Raw genomic sequence first — 17,949 nt, 5'->3', positions numbered from 1 at the left:
ATATCATTATAACAATATCTATTGTAACCATATATTTCAAATTATTTATTATCATCCTTTATTGACAACAATTGTAGCAATTGTCATTGACAAACTCCCAAAACAATTTGTTTCAACAACAAATGAAAAAAAAAATCAATGACTTCATTGTTGTGGATGAAAAAGTAAGTACCTCATTTTATTACTCTTATTAGATTAGATTAAATAAATTAGTAGTTACAACAAAAAATAATGCATATGCATTTAATTAATTTAGAAGTAGATGTCTAAAATGCCTTTATTCAAAAAAAAAAAAAAATTATCCATTATAAAAAAGTTTAAAAAGAGATATAATTTCATTAGTTATATTATTTTTATTTTCTACAATTCAAAGATTTCTTACCTTTAAATTAATTAATTAACTATATTCACTACATTGTTCATTGTCTTCTTTTTACACTATCTTGTAATTAAATATCAAAGTTATAATACAAAATATGTTATATATTCATTTACCAAGTATTTTATACAAATATAATAAATATTAATATTTTGTTCAATAATTTCACATGATAATCTACGACACACATCTCACAACACATGAAACATGTAGGAGAAAAAACTACCACGACCAAATATCAACAGACGCTTGCAAGATAAAGAGTTCATAGATAGTACAACTAAGATCTGAGTCATATACACAACAAGGCAATTTAAAACTTCCTACACCATAATCTCATTGCATGAATATGCCCTCTATGTTACCACCAGTAACCAAATTGCACATGACACACTACCAATAAAAAATAAGAGGACAAGTACTGAAGATGAAGACAATGACAATGCTACCCAAAAAAGAATTAAGAAGACTTAGGAAAATTTAAACTAAAAGTAGTATTTATTTAGACTATTATTTTTAGACTAAGTATTTAGACCAACGTTATTACAAAGTTGCAAAACATTTATTTTAGTGACAATTATAATCAATATCTCATATATTCTCTTGCATTTATATATTTTGAATTACTAATTTAAATAAACAAATTTAACATTTAATTACATATGAACATCTCTTATATAATCTTGCATTGATATATTTTGAAATACTTATTTAAAAATAATTATTAAGGAAGGCGATCATGTCCGCCTAAGGAAGACGGTCATGATCATCTTCTAAACCTGGAACGAGGGTGACGACGACAGCCATTGCCATCTGGAATGAGGGCGGCGGCCATGGCCGTCGCCCTCGTTCCAGATTTAGAAGATGGTCATGGTTGTCTTCTAGGTCTGGAACGAGGGCAACGACCATGGTCGCCGCCCTCGTATGGCCATGGATGTCTAGCCATGGCCACGGTCGTCTAGAACGAGGGCGTCGACCATGGTCGTCGCCCTCGTTCCAGATCTAGAAGACGGCCATAACCGTTTTCCTTAGGCGGCCATGACTGTATTCCTTAGACGGCCGTGATTGTCCTCTCTGGACAACCACCGGCTGTCCGGCGCGGACAGCCGGTGGCTGTGTTTTTTTTTTTATTTTTTATTTTTTAAATAATATTTGTAAATTTAGTAAATAAAAATAAATTTGTTTAAAAAATTAAAATATAAAAGACATGTGTCAACACCTCGTTAATTTAACCTGATAAACAAGTGATTTTGAACTTAATTGAACAATTTTACCTATTTAGGGGACTTGAATGAAGTTTTTTTTTTTTTTTTTTTTTTTTTTTTTTTTTAGGGGACCCAATTGCACTATTCAGTTAACTTAAGGGGCCAATTTGACACTTTTTCCAAGTGTAAAAAGTTTAAAAAAACCTATTCACCCACTCCCCACACCCTCTCTAGATTGTTTACCATGCAACTGGGACCAACACTACGATTTTTTTTAAATTCTTCCAAAACGTTGAACCCCAATCCTAATGTTGACTTTTTTTAAATTGAATAATATTTTTAAAAAAAAAATATTTCCATGTAGTATGGACGATGAACAATTTTTAACGGATAGATGAATATGTTGCTAGGATAATCCGATCGAGATGCACGCAAAATTATATACTCTTACATGACTTCATTCATGATTGAATTGGTTAATTTGTAAATAAAAGGGAAAATGACATTTTCCCCTAAATTATATATGGGGAAAATGGCACTTTTTCCCCCTGAGTTATATATTTATAGCACTTTTTCCCCCTCAATTATTCAAGTGGCTGTTTTTCCCCCTAAAATGTTAAATGGACATATTTACCCTTAAAATAAATATTTTATTTATTTTTCTTCTCCAACAAATTATGACCATAATTTGGTTCAAACCAAATAAACACTATAGCAACCAAACCGAAATATTTCAATTACAATTTAGAATCGAAACTCGATATTTAGAGTTTATTAAAATCCCGGAATGGACGGTTCATGTTCCGAACTGAAAAAATAAAATACATTTATTGTTGAATTTAGACTATTTTTAAAATAAAAATAAAATTTTAAAATAAAAACGGTTCAAAATCGCGAATCGGGTCCGGAACCGCCAGTTCACGGTTCAGGATCCAATTTTTTTTATTCATAATTTTAATAAATTGAAATCCAAATATTGGGTTCTAGATCTGAATCATAACCGAAGACTTTTAATTCGATTTCTATAGTGTCTGATTTAGTTCGAACCGAATCGTAGTCATCCCTACGTATACGCAATAATTTGTTGGAGAAGTAAAATAAATAAAATGTTTATTTTAAGGGTATAAATGTCAAGTTAATATATTAGGGGGAAAAACAACCACTTTTAGAATAATTGAAGGGGCTAATGTGCTTACCTAAATAATTGAGGGGGGAAAAGTGCTATAAGTATATAACTCAGGGGGAAAAAGTGCCATTTTCCCTTATATATTTATAGCACATTTTCTCTTTAAATTATTCATGTAAGTACATTAGTCACCTCAATTGTTCTAAAAATGGTAGTTCACCCCCCCCCCCCCCTCCCTCCCGATATATTAAATTGACATTTCTACCTTTAAAGTAAACATTTCAATTTATTTTTTTTTCCAACAAATTATTACTTATACGTAGGAATGGCCACAGTTCGGTTCGAACTGAACCAGACACTATAACAATCGAATTGAAAGTTTTTGATTATGATTTAGATTCAGAACCCAATATTTGGATTTCAATTTATTAAAATCATGAATCGAACCGGCGGTTCGAATTGGAACAACTACTAGCGTTAGCTTAAAATTAGAATTATAATATTTACAAATAGTGTATGTTCTTTTTTTACATTAATTTTGATTCTCACATATAAGTATATATGACCACGATTTGGTTTTAATTTTGAACCGCCGGTTCACGATTCCGGATCCAGTTTGAACTGCCGGTTCAAACTTTATTTTAAAATTTTATTTTTTATTTTTAAAATAGTCTAAATTCAACAATAAATGTATTTTATTTTTTCAATTCGGAATATGAATCGACCGTTTCGGTTCGCGATTTTAATAAACTCTAAATATCGAGTTTCGATTCTAAATTGTAATCGGAATATTTCAATTTGGTTGCTATAGTGTCAGTTCGGTTTGAACCAAATCGTGGTCATAATTTGTTGGAGAAGAAAAATAAATGAAATATTTATTTTAAGGATAAATATGTTCATTTAACATTTTAGAGGTAAAAACTGCTACTTGAATAATTCAGTGGGAAAAAAATTATAAGTATATAATTCAGGGAGAAAAAGTGTTATTTTCCCTAAATAAAAATATATAAATGAATGTAAAGTCATATTATTAGTTCGTGCAAAGTTATGTACAAAATTAAATGCAATATATTTTTATCATAATATTTTTATGTGAAACCAATAGGGCTGTTAACGAACCGAATATAAACGAACGGAGGTTGTTCGTGTTTGCTTGTTAAGAATTTTGGAGTGTTCGTGTTCGTTTGTTAAGGTTTTTGAAAATCCTGTTCGTGTTCGTTTGTTAAGCGTTCATTACTGTTCGTTAACGTTCGCGAACGAACATGTTCGCGAACATGTTTGTTAACGTTCACAAACACGTTCACAAACGTGTTCGTTTACGTTAACGAACGTGTTTGTTAACGTTCACAAACATGTTGACGAACATGTTTGTTAACGTTAACAAACACGTTCACGAACACGTTGGTTTACGTTCATGAACACGTTCGTGAACCTTTAATAACCAAACATCTACACATGTTCATGATCACAAAAATTACAAAATTGCCACCGCATTTTTTTTTTTTTAATTTTGGTAATCCTGGACGTTGATTTAAGTGAGATGAATGACCCAGATTAAACCGCACCTGCGCACCCTAACCGCACCAGAACCTAATTATATATATATATATATATATATATATATATATATATATATATATATATATATATATATATATTTATGAACATGTTCGTGAACATTATTAAACGAACACTAAACGAGCTTGTTCATGAACATTATTAAATGGACACAAGAACATTATTAAACGAACACAAACGAGCTTGTTCACGATCTCTTAGCAAACGAGCATACAACTGTTCAAGCTCTGTTCGTTTATTAACCGAGCTCTAAATTTTATTTGTTAATGGTTCGTTTACCTTAACAAACGAACACTTACCAAACACGAACACAAATAATTTATCGAAAGCTCTGTTCGCTAACACCCCTAAAAACTATATTATCAACGGGATGCTTAATTACATTTTCCAAGTGGATAAGATTGCCAGGCCACTTCATCCCTTTTCTGGGATGCGTAAATTGGACTTTTTGTTATAAGAATTGTCAAAGCAGTACTCCTTTGGAATTTGGAGACATTGCCTTTTAGTGGTACTACCATTATACCATCCATGCATGAATTATGACTTAGAATTTTACTACATAAACTCCTAAAATTTTACTCTCTCATTTATATTTTTTGAGGTGTCAAATTAAGATTGATTATTTTTATCATATAGATTCACAGAAAAGTGTCTACATCAAGAGCATGTGAAAGAAAGTATAAATTGTGAGTTTAAAATGAGAGTACACTAAGTATTTTCCTTATGACTTATGAGCTTATGAAAAAGAAGCAGGTACTGATAACTCAATTGGTACTTAAGTAATAAATTGTGAGTAAAGATGATGTAAGATCAAAATTTAATAATTATAATGTGAAGGTCACACTTAATATTGTGAATTTTTTGTAGACACCAGACACTAGTCATATAATAATTATTATTATAACTAAATAGTTGAATCATTTTGCTTTACGTACCTTTCCATCATCTTGTTAAATTAGGGTATGGGACGAGGGATTTTGTCTTTATGGGCAAGTTTCCACCTAATAATAATAATAATAATAATAATAATAATAATAGATAATAATTTATTTCATGCATTACAATATTTAAATAAAAAACAGTGTTTATGATTCGTTAGATCTGGACACATGAACGTCTGCGATTGGTTCTCAGTTCAAGGCAGTTCGTTCTCACATGATCGGTCTATATATATATATATATATATATATATATATATATATATATATATATATATTGGTTCATATGCAGACACTGCTTCCCGTGCGACAGGTGCGGATTCACCATTAGGTATATAAATATGCACCACTACACATTGTTCGGAAATGCACCAATGCACCCCAAAATGCACCACCGCACCACACCTAATGGTGTATTTTCGAACACTTTGTGGTGCATTTATGCGTACCTAATGGTGAGTGACCGCACACTCGCACGGGAAGCACTGCCCACACGGGAACCTGACTATATATATATATATATATATATATATATATATATATATATATATATATATATATATTATTAAGTGAAAATGGTTGCACTTTTAAGGGATTTTACTTGCACTTTTTACTTGCACACTTGCACCAATTACTTACACTTTTAACACATGGTACTAACACCAAAGTTCGCCACCGCATATTTTTAATATTAAATTACATCTGATCAATTAAATCTAGATACGTGAATGACTGCGATGGATTCTCAATTCTTTCCTGAATATTTGTTCTTACATGAGCGTGTCCACGTGCACGCGCGCGCGCACACACACACACACACACACACACACACATATATATATATATATATATATATATATATATATATATATATATATATATATATATATATTTCAATTATCTATAGATGGTGTTGGCAGTCCATAGTCATCATAACCACAATGTCGTACCTATCATTTTCAACCGAGGCATATATGCACTTATATGTATATATGCATATATGCATATAAAGCCTTGAAGAAAGAATTATACCGCTGAGTGCATATATGCCTCTGTTGAAAATGAGAGGTACGACATTGTGGTTATGATGACTATGGACTGCATATATATATAGATTTTTGTTTAAATGCGGTCGCGCTTTCTCGTGCAGTCAGTGAAAGATCAAATGAGAACATGATCATCATGTAAACAAGTAATGATGATTGATCTCAATTGCCCATCAGATTCATAAATGGTTGAGTGTTTTAGTAAAATAATATGAGATTAATTTTATAATCATTAAAAACTTTTAATTTTCAGTATTTATAGAAAGAACCCTGCATTTTCTAATAACTCTCAACGATTTATTTGCTTAGATGGATGGATAAGATTAGTAATCACTTTTTATGTTGGAGCATGTTTTCACCTGAATCATCTCTTATATATATATATAGTCATCAAAATGGGATTAGCCGAATGGGCTAGCCCATCCTGCCTGCTAAAAGGTCATATCTTAGGCAATTGACGGTCACATTGAGTCACTAACCTGCCATGCACTACAATCACCTATTGGGGCACTGTTGGTGTGTGCAATATGCATCTCTTATATATATATAGTCATCAAAATGGGATTAGCCGAATGGGCTAGCCCATCCTGCCCAGCTAAAAGGTCATATCTTAGGCAATTGACGGTCACATTGAGTCACTAACCTGCCATGCACTACAATCACCTATTGGGGCACTGTTGGTGTGTGCAATATGCACTAACTTCTTTCCCCTCTTTATCATCCATATAGGTCATTTGTCAAAAAAAAAAAAAAAAAAATACAAATGGAGATGCTCGCAAAATACAACCCCTTCAAGGGCATCTAATAAAAATGAAAGGATGACACACATATGGAGAAATAGTACGTCTAAGGTGGCATACATAAGCGTTAATTTTAATTCTAAAATATTTAAAATTTTTAACTTTTTAATGAGTATTTTAGTAATTTTACAAAATTCTTCTCCAAATATTTAATTAGGGGTGTCAAAATGGGTTAAAACTTGCATGTCATCCCTAAACCACCACGTAATGAGGTTGGTTAGAGCCTAAAAATTTTGACTTGCGAAAATGCGGACCTCGTAGGCTAACAATATATGTATATATATATATATATATATATATATATATATATATATATATATATATATATATATATATATATATATATTAGTAACTATAATTGCTCTAGCTCTAAGGGGTCACATGAAGTATGATTTTCTTAGTACTAAATACTAGTTGGGTTGCCTAGGTTTTGATTACTTAGTAGTACTTATTTCTTTAGTATGTTGAATACTAATGACATTGATTGAAATGATTTGTGCATAGATGTTGCTCAAATATTTTTACTAAAATAAAATAAGAACATATATCAAAGGCTTCAATCGCAATTTAATGAGAACATGAAAATGTCATCATTCTTGAACACTTTGTCTAGGAAGATGGTTTTTAAGTAAACTTCGGTTTCACCACTCGACCTGGGAGTGCTTAAGAAGTAGGGTGTTGATCATGCAGAATAGTTATAGGGCCACTTAATCTCCACCTGAAATAAGGCTGACTTTCATAAGACACTTATGGATCTGGGCTACACGCTAAACAGATCAGATGTGTGTCTATACTCAAAAGAGGTAGACTCAAGTGTTGTGCTTATATGCATCTATGTGGATGACATGATAATATTTAGCCAAAATATAGATGCTATAAAAGAGACTAAACAGTCACTATGTGATAAGTTTGACATGAAGGTTCTGGGGGAGGCTGATGTGATACTAGGAGTAAAAGTCATAAAATCCGAGAATGGCTACAAGCTATCACAAGGTCACTATACAGAGAAGCTATTAAGGAAGTTTAATAGCTTCGAAGTGACTCCTGCACAAACTCCCTATGATCCGAGCGTAAAACTATCAAAAAACACTGAGACGGGTGTGTCACAAGAAGAATATGCCAAACTAATTGGAAGTCTGATCTTCTTGATGAGCTGCACCAAACTTGATATCGCTCTTGAGGTAAATAGACTCAGTCGATACACTCACAATCCGAGTGACACCCACTGGCATGCACTAAGGAGAGTGCTACGCTACTTAAAAGGTACTATCGACTGGGGACTACACTATACTGGATTCCTAGCAACCCTAGAGGGGTATTGTGATGTGAACTGGGTAAATGAAAATAGTGATGTAAGCTCCACCAGTGGATATGTGTTCACTATGGGTGGAGCGGCAGTATCGTGGAAATCCACGAAACAATCGTGTATAGCGAGATCAACTATGGAAGCTGAGTTCATAGCGCTTGATCTAGCTGGACAGGAGGCTGAGTGGCTAAAAAAATCTACTGGCAGACGTGCTGTTGTGGGGGTATACTACACCATCTATGTCCAACACTGCGATTCTCAAACTGCTATATGTGTAACAAAGAATAGTGCTTACAATGGGAAAATAAGTGTAACAACCCAAATTTTCATTTTATAAATCCGGTATTAAGAAATCCCAAAATAGCCTTTTTCACTCCATTAAAAAATTTTGTGATCAATCGGTGTTTGAATAAAATATTTTCGTCACATTTTAAATTAATTCGACACCAAAAATGGATTCTATTCGAAAATTCCTAAGCTTTCGGGTACTTCGCGTACCAAGATTTAAATCGAGAAATTTATCTTAGTGAGACCGGGAGAATTCAAAAAGATTTTAAACAAGTGTTCATCCAAATAGCTTTTTGAGAAAATTCACTTTCAACCCCAAAGTATTTAAAGTTAGCATTTCTAGCCTTGGTTCATGATACAAGGTGTACCATTCCACTCCAAAAGACTTTGCTGAGAAACACTTTGTATGCAAGCTTTTACCCTTTTGCCCTCAACCAATCATTGGCCTTCTACATAGGGTTTTGGACACTATATAAACTCCATTATTCCATCTTGATTCCCTGATCTCTTTCTTTGCCTCTCCACACAAATTATCTACCAAGAGAAAGGGAGAAAACAATATCACAGTAAGCTCATTTCCCTCTTCAATCCTAGCCTTCATTTCTCTTCTGGTTCCTTTTAATCTTTGAGGTTCTAGGCTAAGGTTGTATGGTGTTTGGGAAGTATAGGTGGTGAAGGAGGCTCAAGGTAGATAGAGAGGAAGAAGAGATCCAAGCTAGAAGAAAGACTACAAGAGGTATAACCCCATGGATTCCTCTTTAAAATTGGCTTTGTGAAGCCTTAGTTTTGAGTAGAAACTATGAGTTTTTGATGCGTTCATGCTTAGAAGTGATTTAGTATTTGTTTGTGAGTTGTTGAGATTGTTTTGGACTTGTTTGGATTGGATTTTGCAGATGAAAAATCTTTTGGTGCACAACACAGTGTGCATCAGATCAGATGAACGGCCCTAGCCGCGGCCCATCAGGAGGGCTGCCGGCTAGAGCCGTGCTTGCATGGGACTAGGGCACGACCCTAGAGGAGGGCTGCTGCCTAGTCCCGGTGAAGTAACGGGGTGTAAGGGGCGGACCATGAGGAGTCTCGCCCCAGGCCCTTGACTTTGATTCTGAGAAGAATCTGTGTAGTGGCCGGGCCCTTGTGGCTCAGCTACGTGTCGTTTCGGGCTGAGTGTTACGGGCCCTTGTGGCTCAGCTCTTCGAGATCGTCCCGACGCACGTTTTGGCTTTGATTTCGTTGAATTTGGATTTAAAATGAGTATGTTATGAAGGAAATTGTGAAGAAATACTACACAGAGTATATATTTTGCTATGCACTGTATATGAGAAATTGTTATCCTTGTGATCTGTTTGATGTTTTATTAAGTATAGAAGCATGATCATTTGAGAATGTGATTCACTATTATAGCATGATTAATTGCGTTAATTGATCAATGAGAATGGAAGCATATTTGTTGAAGTGAAATGTATAGAAGTTGCCTATTTGCAAATCGAGCATGACAATATATTTTGAATTCTTCATGTTATTTTATATATAACTTAGAAGCATGTTATAGAGCATTTTGGCATTTCACATGTGTCATATTTCAAAAATGCATAAGGGGCCAACATGAGTCCAAGAATACTTTCAAAAATCATAAGCATGCGGTATATCATTCTTTGATGCATTAAGAAGTAGTAGAGTTGTTGCATGCATGAGATTGATGCATGAGAGATATATTTATGTATTATCTATATCGGTGAGGTTTTGGAGGATACCGTTTTGACTATGTCCTCTCGGGAGATATTTATGGGCATTGCGGTCCCAGTATATGTAACACGGCGTATTCCCACGTTACGAGGTTGGAAAGTGCCCGCCAGGCTTGGAATCCTGGTTAGGGGGTGCACACACTAATAGTTCGATACCTGATTCCACAGAGTTTGAACCACGAGATTGGTTCCGTAGACGGTAGGAGATATTGGTTCGGATTTATACCGTTCCCGATAGGGTAATTCACGCTTCGGTGAAACCCTAAGCCGTCTACGAGTATAGAAAAAGAAAGAGAGTCAATAGAGACTCAAGAAAGAGAGTTAATAAAGACTCAAGAGAAAGAAAGAGAGTCAAGAGAGACTCAAGAAAGTAAGAAAGAGGCCTCCATAGAAAGTACTCTATTTTATAAAAGAGTGTATGAGTATTTATATATCTATAGTTGCACGAGATTGCATATGATTATATTATTGCACGAGATTGCATATGATTATATTATTGCACGAGATTGCATATGAGTATGAGTATATAGTTGCACGAGATTGCATATGAGTATGAGTATATAGTTGCACGAGATTGCATATGAGTATGAGTATATAGTTGCACGAGATTGCATATTAGTATGTTTATATTATTGCACTAGATTGCATAAGAGTATGATTATATTGTTGCACGATATTGCATATGAGTATGAGTATATAGTTGCACGAGATTGCATATTAGTATGTTTATATTATTGCACGAGATTGCATATGAGTATGAGTATATAGTTGCACGAGATTGCATATGAGTATGTATATAGTATTGCATGAGATTGCATAAGAAGTATGATAATAGCATTGCACGAGATTGCATATGAGAATGATGTATAGTATTACACGACATTGCATATGAGTAGAGTATCGTATGAGATTTTATAATGAGAAGTTTGACTTAAGATTTTCCATCGAGCGTGATTATCTTGTTGTACTAGAAGCTCTATTTATCTAGTTATGTGATGAGAATGTGAAAGCATGAGAACACATGTTATATGGTCTATTAGCATGATCCTATCTGTAAGCATGAATTGCTTGGTAAGCTATTCGAGAAGCTTATATGTTGATGAATCTATGTGAACAGTCTTATACATATATGAGCATGCCAGCTGATATTATAGGGTGCAAGCATCTAGAAATAATGTGATAAATCTAAAGATGATTTGAGATGAGCTTTTTGTTATAAAGAAATCAAATGTTTTCTAAGTAAATGCTAGAATGCTTTACAGGGTTGAGTGTGGTTATACTTAGCTTTGTGCTAACGGGTGTTTTCATATTTGTCTATGTGTTGCTTGCAAAACCCCTTTCAGGTGGGCCCATCAGTGTGAAGAAGTCGAGTTAGATTAGTCTTGTAGTTAGAGATATCTAAACTCTAGTTTGATTGATGTTTATGTTATGGATTTAGACTTATCGACTTTATGTTTTGAGTATGATGTAGACTATTTGGGGTGATGTATTTCCCCCTTATGTTTTCAGTTTTTATGATGGATGCCAGACTTTTACTTTATTTCTAGTTTTACCCCTTTAGCCTGTGCAATCACCACGGAGTGGTGGTTGTGGCGGTGACACTCCCACTATTTATCTTTTAGTTTTTCCGCTGCTTAGTGATGTTAATGACTGTTTAGAGTTGTAATTAAGAGTTAGAAAAGTGGGGTGTTACAATAAGGCACACAAGAGTTAGACATGAGTCTGTAAGACAATTGATCACGACTGGGATAATCACGTTGGAGTATGTGAGGTCCGAGAGGAATATTGCACATCCTCTCACTAAATGATTAAATAGAAAGGCCGCCCTCGATACATCGAAGGAAATGGGCCTAAAATCAACAAAGTAAGCCAAGCTTACGTAAAGCAACTGAACATAAGATGTTCTAAGTTAGGGTCTACGCAAAGGTAGACCTCAAGTCAATGAGCTTGATTTCCGAATAACCTGTATAAAGGGTGCTGATGTGTGCACATGAGTTCAAAACTACCTCTCCTTGGCTAGCTCAAGATTCAACTCACTACTAAGGAGAAAGTTACTCAAGTCACTACGTGTCAGTTCAAGGTCTAAACCACTAACATTAAGGTCAACGCTCACTTCCGCTCAGACATCTACTTCCTTCACACTTGTTTGAATGTGTGGGGGTTAGTCATTGAATTATTGATGGAATGACTTAAAGCCCATGATGTGATGAATTCATGGTGGATCCCACTTTTGTGGTCAAACGAAGCCATGAAAAGAATCACAAAGTAGTACACTAATTAGTTGATCGCGATCATTCCTATAATGTTGTGTACTTGTGAGGTTGAGCTACAGCTCTTAATGAATTCATAAATCTTTGAGAATGGTGGTTTTGTTGAGATAGACCTAATGAATTCACACATAATGACTTGAGTACAAAAGTGCTCTTAGTGACTTATACTCAATTGGAGTGGTCTATTTTGAGGTAGACCTAAAGAGATCCCTGACTTGAGTGGAAAAGGGCTAACCGCCTCTTATGAAAGATAATGGGGGTATCCCAAGAAGTTGAGTGGCTAAGAAATATGCTGATAACCGTGCAGATGTGGGGGTGTCCGACACCTTCACTACATATACATTGTGATTCAAAAACTGTCATTTAATTTGCATTGCAAATAACAGTGCCTATGATAGAAAGAAAAGACTTACAACTGATTTATGTCTCTAACTACTCTATAAGCCTTAATGGTGGTCTATACTGAGATAGACCTGATAGAGTCAAAAGTCTGTATTGAGATGGACTTGACAAGACGTAAAACACTATAATGTTGTAACTATGTTGAGATAGACTTTGACAGGATAGAAGTCTATATTGAGATAGACATCACATACTTGAATACTAAGGGTATTGATAAGAAGTCAAAGAGTTTGACTTTCGTATAACCTATTTAGAATATGAATTTTCCCACTATTTAAAAGATGAATTTAGATATATTATTATGTAGTATTAAAATTTTAACTTATGGGATTTATTTATATTTATAATTTGTAATTTTTATTTAATTTGTAACTAGTAAATTTGTAACTTGTGTTTTTTTAAACATTTCTATAATTATAGTGAGATTTATAATATAGATTGATTTGTGATTCATATCAAATTTTGAATCTATTTCTATTCGAGTATTTACTACTTATATATTTAGAACATGTGTTATTTTGTGAACTTTATAATGAGTTATATACTTATGTATATGTAATATATTTTGTGATTTGGTTATGAAAAATATTTTAAAAAATAATTTTTTTTTTCTGAATTATCCACTAAATGTAGTTTAGAAGTTCTATTGTGCGTCATCGTATTCAAACTAATCTAGACCGGACATAGCATGTGAGATGATGTAAATCACGGTGACTCAATGGTTCAGCAGACAGGGTCAAATGTCGGTGCGCACAAGAAGTCTGCCCACTTTGAACATAATGTAGGGTTCATTTTTGTCGCTACGCCTCGAACCTATAAAATGATAGGACTGGGCTTGGGTCCCCTTAGGTCTAGCAGATATGATGTTTATATCAGCAGAGCACTAGCTACAAAATGTAAATTACAAGGATAGAATAAGGACAGTGTCCATTAAAGAGCAGGTCATTTTCATAGACAAGCTAAGGGTACTATGTACTAGTCCTTTCACATTCAAGTATTGTACACACGTTACGTTGCAAGTAAAAATAATGCTCCTCCATATATCACTGTCATTATATTGTGGGGTACAGTCTGTGGGTACCAATGAATGGGTCATGGAAATTGCCATGAAAACAATGTTTTAACTGCTCCATTTCAAGGGACCACCAGACTTGAGGGCCTGTGGGGATATTGCAGCTGGCTTTTAGTGGGGTAATGTATTTTGTCATGTCACTCTCACTTCTAAAGTTCTAATTCTATTAAATAAATGAAAATATATTAATAATATGTTAATGGCAGATTTGCAATTAATATATTATGTGTATATATAATTAACATATTATGTGTTTTCAATTTATTTATAGACATTGACTGAACTGCAGCATGCTGATTGATCACAAGGTGCAATCGTTATGCTATGGACCCGTGTCCAGCATGCATTGTGGACACGGTAACGGTGCCGTTAGTGGCACAGTTATCTTCCACCATTTTTTTAAAAAAATTCAGACCGCTTTGTTATAGGAGCATATGTTCATAATTTAATTACTATATGTTCATAATTGTAAGTTCATGATGTCAGAGCTCTGTGTTCGTAATTCCATAACTGTACATTCATAATTGCATAACTATATATTCATAATTGCATAACTGTACATTCATACTTCCATAATTGTACATTCATAATTCCGTAACTGTACATTCATAATTCAATAACTGTAAATTCATAATTTTCGAAGCTCTATGTTTACAATTTTAGAGCTCTATGTTCATAATGTTATCACTATATGTTCATATTGTAAGTTCATAATGTCAGAGCTCTGTGTTCATAATTGCATAACTGTACATTCATAATTCCGTAACTGTACATTCATAATACAATAACTGTAAAATCATAATTTTCGAAGCTCCATGTTCTCAGTTTTAGAGCTATATGTTCATAATTTTATCACTATATGTTTATAATTATAGGTTTATAATGTCAGAGCTCTGTGTTCATAATTTTATAACTTACATTCATAATTGCATAACTGTACATTCATAATCTCATAACTGTACATTAATAATGGCACAAACGAATCTTAACGGCTATGGCCTTGGTTATATAGCTTGGAGGAATATTGGATTGATTTGAAGTAAAGTGATACTGGGCCTTGGATCAAAGAGGTGATATTGGCCGTGATCTAAAGGTTTTAATAACCTTGGGCTTCTTTGGTTTATGATGAGGCCATGGAGGTCGACTGACCAATCCTTATACCCTACACCACGGCGCACATAGCATTGTGCGTCGTGCGCCTCCCAAAACGACGTCGTTTTGGGGTCGTTTTGGGAAGTGCGGTAAAAAGTTGCTGGAATTATGTGTATTTATTCACAAAATTATGTGTATTTGTTCATACAGTTATGTGTATTGGTTCATACAGTTATGTACATTTTTTATACAATTATGTACATTCTTTTTATACAATTATGTACATCCGAATCAGAAAATTTGTGTATATTATGTTAAGAGTTGATGTGTATTATGTTAAAAGTTTATGTTTATTATGTATTATGTTAGATTATGTGTATTATCTTTTAAAAAGAGTATGTATATTTTGTTATATAATTATGTACATTCATGTATACAATTATGTGTATTCTAGTATAACATTATGTACATTCTTGAACAGCGGGTTTTTTTTTTAAAGGAAAAACTACTGCCATTCACTGGGGCGGGAAATTTCAAAAAAAAAAATATTAAAACGACGTCGTTTTGTATCTGGGCGCATAGTGCAACGCGCGCCGTGATGTAGGATATAAATTGCCGTCGACTGACTTAATGAGGTCTGTGGGCCTATGGAAGTTAAATTGTGAAGCGTTGGGCTGATGGTGGATTTAAGGCCGAATGGCCTGTGGAGTCTAGTAGACGCAAATTATGCTGTGCAACCGAATGCACCTTGCAAGGTGCATACGGTTGCAAAACGGCGCCGTTTTGGTTAAAAAAACGCGCGTCCCACTTAAAGAAGAAATCAGGTTCGATTCCCGGCAATAGCATTTTTATATATCCAGAAATTCATAACTATATAACCACAATTTCATAACTATATATCCACAGTGAATGAATGAAGTAAAAATCCACAATGAATGAATGAATGAAGTAAAAATCCACAATGAATGAACTAAATATCCACAATATATGATTGAACTAAATATCCACAATGAATGAACTAAATATCCATAAATTCATAACTATATAACCACAATTTCATAACTATATATCCACAATTTCATAACTATATATCCACAGTGAATGAATGAAGTAAAAATCCACAATGAATGAATGAATGAAGTAAAAATTCACAATGAATGAATGAATGAAGTAAAAATCCACAATGAATGAACTAAATATCCACAATATATGATTGAACTAAATATCCACAATGAATGAACTAAATATCCATAAATTCATAACTATATAACTACAATTTCATAACTATATATCCACAATTTCATAACTATATATCCACAATAATGCTATTGCTGAGAGTCGAACCTGATTTTTTTTTTTTTAAGTGGGACGCGCGTTTTTAATCAAAACGACGTCGTTTTGAACCGTATGCACCATGCGCATGGTACATTTGGTTGCACAGCATAACTATTGGTAGACGCAAATTATGCTGTGCAACCGAATGCACCTTGCAAGGTGCATACGGTTGCAAAACGGCGCCGTTTTGGTTAAAAAAACGCGCGTCCCACTTAAAGAAGAAATCAGGTTCGATTCCCGGCAATAGCATTTTTATATATCCAGAAATTCATAACTATATAACCACAATTTCATAACTATATATCCACAGTGAATGAATGAAGTAAAAATCCACAATGAATGAATGAATGAAGTAAAAATCCACAATGAATGAACTAAATATCCACAATATATGATTGAACTAAATATCCACAATGAATGAACTAAATATCCATAAATTCATAACTATATAACCACAATTTCATAACTATATATCCACAATTTCATAACTATATATCCACAGTGAATGAATGAAGTAAAAATCCACAATGAATGAATGAATGAAGTAAAAATTCACAATGAATGAATGAATGAAGTAAAAATCCACAATGAATGAACTAAATATCCACAATATATGATTGAACTAAATATCCACAATGAATGAACTAAATATCCATAAATTCATAACTATATAACCACAATTTCATAACTATATATCCACAATTTCATAACTATATATCCACAATAATGCTATTGCTGAGAGTCGAACCTGATTTTTTTTTTTTTAAGTGGGACGCGCGTTTTTAATCAAAACGACGTCGTTTTGAACCGTATGCATCATGCACATGGTACATTCGGTTGCACAGCATAACTATTGTCTAGTAGACCGTATGGCCTTGACTCTTTTTAAAAGGCTTCTGGGCTAATTTAATTAATTAACCCAGTGGAATATTGGGCCATAACTTTTCAGCTTACTTAGGCCTAGTTGGGCCTTTATTTGGTTAGACTTTTGAGCCTTTGTCTTTTAATTTGCTTAGAGCCACTTTTGGGCTCTAATCTTGTATATATTACAGTAGTTATTTGTTGTGGGGTGATCACTTTTGGATCACCTCTGTACAGACTTGAACTTTTTGATTTTAATATACGCTAGTGTTTTTTTTTTTTTTTTTAAATAAATTTATTTACAGACACATATAATTTTTAGACAAGGTGGACCCTGATTCTAAATTGTGTATTTTTAGTATTGGAATAGGAAACATCTAGAATATAAAATGTGTTTCTAAGTTTTAAAAATTTGTAAATACGATACAGGATCATCTGTGAATTTTTAAAAGAAAAATTATAAACATTTAGTATGTAAATTGTGTATCTTTGAATCTGGGTCCACGGAA

The sequence above is a fragment of the Ipomoea nil genome, unplaced genomic scaffold (genome assembly GCF_001879475.1).
Source record: "Ipomoea nil cultivar Tokyo-kokei standard unplaced genomic scaffold, Asagao_1.1 scaffold2647, whole genome shotgun sequence".
Lineage (NCBI taxonomy): Eukaryota > Viridiplantae > Streptophyta > Magnoliopsida > Solanales > Convolvulaceae > Ipomoea > Ipomoea nil.
Note: the sequence above shows the minus strand (reverse complement) of the source record.